This window comes from Patella vulgata, chromosome 9, assembly GCF_932274485.2.
Source record: "Patella vulgata chromosome 9, xgPatVulg1.2, whole genome shotgun sequence".
In the NCBI taxonomy this organism is placed as follows: Eukaryota; Metazoa; Mollusca; class Gastropoda; family Patellidae; genus Patella; species Patella vulgata.
The window spans coordinates 4511760-4519140 of NC_065887.2; positions in this window are offsets into that span (position 1 = coordinate 4511760).

A 7381-nucleotide genomic window follows, 5' to 3' on the forward strand; every position below is an offset into this window, starting at 1 on the left:
AGTAATATCGTAACTGACTCAACCAGGCGAAGTCAAGGTTACTCTGGATTCCGTCTTTAACTAGCTGAACTAATACATCTCGGGCATGAACGTCCAGTACAATCAAAGCTTGCAAGGTCACACGATTTTGTTTTGATAATTTGCCTCGAACAAGAGCAACAACGTCATTGATTTGTGAGTTGTTCTGTTCGAGATATTTCTGCATCGCTGCGGGACCGTCCTCCAGTGCCTTGTTGACGTCTGTTGTCCAATAGGCACACGACACACATAAAACAGCCTGACCTGGCCATGCCTTGACCCATTCAATACGTTCAGAGGTCACGTACGCCTCCATCGATTCTCCTATAACCTACAATAACATTTAAATAATATTCACATAACTTTCACAAAACATTTGTATAATATTCAATATTATTTAGAGAGGGAGGGATGGTTTAATGTTCACCCCACACAAACTAGGTCATTTTGGAACTAAATTATGGTTTAATTTTATTTCAATAATTCAAAGAGGTCTTTAGCAGTGAGAGCTCACAGAGAAAACCTACGAGGTTGGACAGGAGAAGACCACGCTACCCAGCTCAATGACAGAACTTATGATTTAACATGCACGCGTTAAACCACTGGACGACCCGACAGGAGACCACGTCACCCAGCTCAATGATAGACCTTATGATTTAAGATGCACGCGTTAAACCACTGGACGACCCGACAGGAGACCACGTCACCCAGCTCAATGATAGACCTTATGATTTAACATGCACGCGTTAAACCACTGGACGACCCGACAGGAGACCACAACACCGGGCTCAATGACAGAACTTATGATTTAACATGCACGCATTAAACCCCTAGATGACCCGACGGAACAACTTATGACATAAGCTTGTATAATTGAAATAAAGATGGGAACAGTAGGACGCTAAAACCATTTTATTTCATTTTATTTTTCTCACTGAGTCACCATAAGTCTATAAAGAGAATAACCATACCTTATGTAAAGATCCCAACATGTCCGTTTCTAATTCACTCAACCATTTTTCAACCTGACCTCGTGCTTTAGACGTTGATATGATATCTTTCAGCTGGACAACTTCACCTTCGCTACTCTTCATATGTGTAATATCTAACACATCCGTAAACTCCAACTTAGCAATGCCTTCAAAACATTTCTTCAGATGAGGTTGAACTCTAAAATAAAATGATTTATTATATCTCCTGCACTATTAGAGAGAGAAGAAATGGGGTTTAGTGTCCACTTGATGCAAAACTAGGTCATTTTAAGAGGAAACCCAGAGAAAATACATGTGGTTGGACAGGCGACACTACTTGCTGTCACCTACAACCGGGGAATCAAAACCACGCCAGTTGACTCAATGACAGATCTTATGATACAACGCCCCTTGTGTTAACAATTCGGCCACCCAACCCCCACTTACTATTAAAGAAGAGTTTTAGCCGTTTCTACTGGACCTTGTTGTCGTTGCTCAGTACAATTTATTAGCGTTTTCCGTGATTCTATCTGGATTGTCTCCCTTATTATCAAAATTATTTGACATTGTTTTTCTTGTTAATCATATATTTTTTTTGCTCATTTTTATTTTCATTACGTAATATATTGAAACAAGACTCAAACTAATGTCCTCATGCAGTATCAATATCGTAGTTAATGTCTTGCTCTCTCTTCCATTAGGGGGTCACGGTGCATAAGTTGGTAAGATGCTGGCTCATGCTGGCTCGCTAGCCTGGAGGTCAGGTGTTCGATCCCTGCATTGGCCAAGAAAGTTCATCCAGATTTTCTGGCATGGTTCCCCCTTGTCAGTGAAGCAGGACGGAGGACCTGACAAGGACAGCTGTCTAGTCGTTCAAATTGTAAGAAAAACCGAGGACCCATGTATACATTACTTGCAGTTGGAATTTGACATAAAAGCAGGCCATAGTGCCACTGCCCATGTAAAATTTCCCTCATAGTTCACTGTATGGCGTAAGCCCGTCTTCATTAGCCCAGTAGGAGTGGAACAGTAGGACGTCAAAACCCTATTTGATTTCTCAACCATTAACCTATATATACCTATATATACCTATATTAACCTATATATAACATACCTAGTAGGATCTTTAGTTTCAGAAAGAATTTCCAATAATTCATCATTAGACAGAAAGAAGAATCGGGGGAAATATAATCTCTTCTTTTCCAGATATTCATTCAATCCCTTAAAATAAAAACAAGGTTAATAATGACTTCATCAAGAGAAATAGATTATTTTATGGTTAACATTATCAAGATGCTCGATTATTACTAGTTCCAAATTCACTTCTGTTGCAGTTTGGTTAGTCCCGACAACTGCGATAGAGTGAGTAGGATTTTGACTAAATTGAACAAAGGATAGGTTTAGCTGTCCTGGGAGTTTGAGGTATCCGCCAAATCCCCATTTTCAATAAATCGTCACATTTCAGGTATTAAACAGCTCTCAATCCATGGTGGAACAGTTTTGTTATTTCAATGAATCTTTATTATTTATGATGCATTTTTAATCTTTCATATGTATCTTTAATCTTTCATATGTATCTTTAATCTTTCATATGTATCTTTAATCTTTCATATGTATAATGCATCTTTAATATTTATAATGCATCTTTAATAATTGTAATGTCTTTTTAATATTTATAATGTATCTTTAATATTTATAAAGTATCTTTAATATTTATAATGTCTCGTTAATATTTATAAAGTATTTTTAAAGTATCTTTTATATTTATAAAGTAATTTTAATATTTATAAAGTAATTTTAATATTTATAATGCCTCTTTAATATTTATAATGCCTCTTTAATATTTATAATGTGTCTTTAATATTTATAATGTGTCTTTAATATTTATAATGTGTCTTTAATATTTATAAAGTAATTTTAATATTTATAATGTATCTTTAATATTTATAAAGTATCTTTAATATTTATAAAGTAATTTTAATATTTATAAAGTAATTTTAATATTTATAAAGTAATTTTAATATTTATAAAACATCTTTAATGTGTCTTTAATATTTATAATGTGTCTTTAATATTTATAATGTACCTTTAATTACCTTTAATATTTATAATTTACCTTTTGAATGAGTTCAAGAAGTTCGTTAGATTTCTTCAATCTGTCGAGAATTTTATCAATCTTTAGAACAGCTAGTACATGTTTATCAACGATGGCTGATTTCATAATATCTCTCCAGTTCTTATCAACTGTCGAAAATCGTCGGCCTTCTTCAGGCATCTGAGCCATAATATCGGGTGAGCTAAAAATCGGCTCTAGATAAAGCCACGTGGCTTGAACTTTTAACCATTCATCCAATATATCTTGGAGAGTCATCAGTTTACTCTCCCATTCTCTAGAGAAAAAAAATAATATTGTTGATTATTACAAATTTAACGTTCAATACATATTGATTTAATTCAGTTATTTAGATATGAAAGAGTATTAAAAATATGGGTAAAATAAGTTCTTGTATATCACAATGTCAGTTTAAAACGCGGGGTTAAAATTTGCTGTTGTGAGAAAAGAGAGAGACAAATGGGGTTTAACGTCCACTTGATACAAAATAGGTCATTACAGGACTAACGTATGGTTCAATTTTATTTTGTAGGTGTCTTTAGCAAAGGGAGGAAACCAGAGCCACAAGCTCGGACAGGGGACCCTGCAGGAAATTCAAACCAACCCACTTAAGACTCAATGACAGACCTTATTATCTAAAGCGCATGCCTTAAAACATTCGGCCACTTACCCTCCTCCCCCTGTGAGAAGAGAACTCAAAACACCATATGGTGCTAGAACCAACGTGGTAAAAACAAAGCGAACTTACTTGATTTCTGCTTCAAATGGTTTGATGAATGGAGAACCACGCATAGTCTGAGTTTTAACTATATGATCGTCCAGTACTTGTTGTATATCATCTACTGATGATAGAATGGACGTACCAGACTCACGATATGGTATAATCGTAAACTCAAACTGTAATAAATAGATATAAACCGAATTAAAATATTTGGCAGGAAAATAGACCAATATATGACCATCTCCCACAAAACCAAGTGCTTGTCGAACAACTTCATTTTGTACAACGGGTACAAAAGCATAAACTGTGTGCCTTCGTGATGCTGTTAATGATCCAACTCCAGATGATACAATCAATTTAAAAAGAATTGCTTAGGCTGTGTACTATATATGCCAGATCTATTTTTATAAAAATGACCAAGAGCCTGGTTTTGTGGGAGCATCCTCATCTTCAATAATCTCAAACCATTACACTGATTATATATCGGTAGGCAAACAATTTAACAATTAGAAGTTTTTATAAATCTATAATAATTACAATATTGATACTATAAAAAAATAACGAGTCAACCAGTTAGTGAGTCATGGATTTCCGAGCCAATTTCTGTATCTAAATCTTATATAATGCATTTTAAAAGAATACTGATACTATAATGAATAATGGTCTAGTAGGTCTCAAGTCACAGAATTCACAAAAAAAAAAACCAAAAAATTAAATTAAATTCCAACTTACAGGAGCCCACTCATTCTTCATGGACTCCATGGCTTTTTCCAGAGAAAACTCCTTGCTGGCAGCCTCGCTTATTCCCTCAAATTTAGGGATATACGGCTCCAGATTCATGTCGACGAATTTCGAGAGACAGGAACTGTCATCTGGTTTAATAGTGTAACCAGCCATCTCGGAGATCTGCTCCCAATGTCGGTCTCGTAATCCAGGATTAAATAACGTCTGAACCAATGGCATGTGGCTCTTAAATTCTTCTACTTTCGCTTTCACCTGAAGTAAATGGTCATTATTATCATTTATTATTTATTATTAAGTGCCATTTAATGCGAGCCGTAAGCGTCCACTTTGCTGTACATTAAGCTTGTAAATTTCAACAATCAGCATATTATGTAAGCTTTTATACATTTTATTCCGTTTTCTTCTTCAAATTTCACAAAAATCACAATTGATGGAGAAAAGATTTTAAAATCAAATCAACTTTTCTGCATAAATAAATTACCTAATCATTATTCACCCACTGTCTATAATATTTCTATTTGTATGTTATGCTTTAATTGAAACCTGTTAAATTATTTCTGTAGAAAAAATGATTTAAGATAAAATGTTTCTGTTTTTGTATTACCTTTCCAGCTATTTTTTTAGCCGTGGGAACAGAATCAAATGTTTTTTCAAGTTTATATAATCCACGCCATACGTTTCCCACATCAGCATCTACTTCATCAGGATCTAAACCGCTCATCGGACCATCCATCCACTCCCTAAAATATATCATCAATAAGGTTTGTTAAAGTTGCAATTTCATATTTTTAAGTTATATTTTTAAGTTATATTTTTAAAATTTATTAAAATAAAGCCTTAAAATAGATGGTATCTATAAACAGTCCTACCTTGTTAAAGAATAATCCTATTAATCCTATAATTCACTATTGCCAGTTGAGAAATTGGCAAAAATATCATTTTCATCTTCAAATTCAAACTTTTGAAGATAACTACTCCATGGTGGAGAATAGAAAACAAGGGAGGTAATTGGGGGTAATTGTGTTATTATTTCTGGTGTAAATGAGTTTTAAGTGTGAGAATGACACATATGATCGTATAATAGTGATTTGACAACCTATTGAGCAAAAGACATAGAAATAATTATGTTTTGACTTTCTTAGAAAATATGAAATTTTAACTTTGAAGAAATAAAATGTGGTGTACGGCCAACTTCCAACAGCCATGGGTACACAGAACTCTGGTTTTTCCTCCGATTCGAATTGCCAGGCTCTCCGCCCTGCACCACGGACAAGGGGGCGAACACAGAACTTCTAGGTTGACAAACCAACGTCTAACTCACTGTGCCACGGAGGGGGGTGGGGGTGGCCCGGGTGGGGTTGGGGTGTTGGTTTAAGCGTAGCACAAAATCAGACCTTATCAATTATCATAAAGTCAGAGTGGTACTTACTTATATTTTGTGTTGAAGTCGACGGTAGTTTCGTATAAAGTGAGATAGGGTTTGAGAGTGTTGATAACGGTTTGTCGCTGGGGATATACCGTTGTCTGCCAACCAAACGCTTCCTCTTCCGTATTGAACGCCTCAATCTGAAAACAAAAACACAGATTATATAAAATCAAATTATCAACCGCACAGCAAACACTTCCGCATTAATTGTTAAGTACGATCCAAAAACAAATATCTTAATTAATTCCAGCATGTATAATTGTCACTGCAAACTTTTCTACTTGATATTTGAATTTTGTCAGAAAATATCAAATATCAAATGGTTTAATCCATGCTAAAATGTACTCAAACAAAATACTAATAAATAGTGGGTATTTCAGTGAAACCATGTGTTAACTATTTAAGATGACAGGTATATCCTATGTGATCTGCAGTAGCTACTGAATCTTGACAATTTATCGCATCTCTGTCACTTCAGGGCCCAGTTTCTCGAAATCTTAACTAAAGATAAAATCCAAATTTTAGTAGATACTTCAATTTTTATTGGCAAAGCACTAAAATCAATCTAATATTATCCAATCAAATTACTAAAATTAGGATTTTATCTTAGTTAAAATTTCGTGAAACAGGCCCCTGAACGGAACTATTTTCGGACTGATATTTCTTTTAGAGATTTATTTTTCAGAATCTTGTAGTCAACAATGTATTAAAATGATTAACGATGATCAGTGGTTTAAATATCAATAGATAAGAAATTCCATAAAACAGCCTGGTGTGATCAAAGGACTTATTCCTGCACTAGGCACCCTAACCTTGGGATTATTCTGGTTGGGAATAAATCAAGGATTAACTCTGTTATCAATCGGCAACTCGACACAAACCAGGTCATTTCGGGATTAACATATGGTTCAAATTTATTTCAATACATTGCTTGCGCTAGGGGTCTTTAGCAGTGGGAGAAAACCCGTAAGGTTAGACAGGTGACACTACTTCTTGTCACATACAAGTGGGGAATCAAAACTTGACTCAATGACAGACCTTATGATCTAATGCATTAAACCATTCGGATCTGAATAAATCATGGTTATCTCCCTTACCTTATCAGCAGCTGTTTGTAGTTTAGCATCAAGAGCTTGTGCTTTACGTAAATATCTCTGTATATCTGTCATGTCACCAAACTGTTGGAATTCTTCAACTTGTTTCGAATAACTTTCTAATTCTTCTATAAATCTGTCTCGTTTCATCTAAAAACATATAATACAATTACAATACAATTACAATACACTTCAATTACAATACAATTACAATATACCAATACAATTACAATACACCATACCAATACAACTACAATCAATTTGTCTCACTTCATCTAAAAGCCATAAAATTTA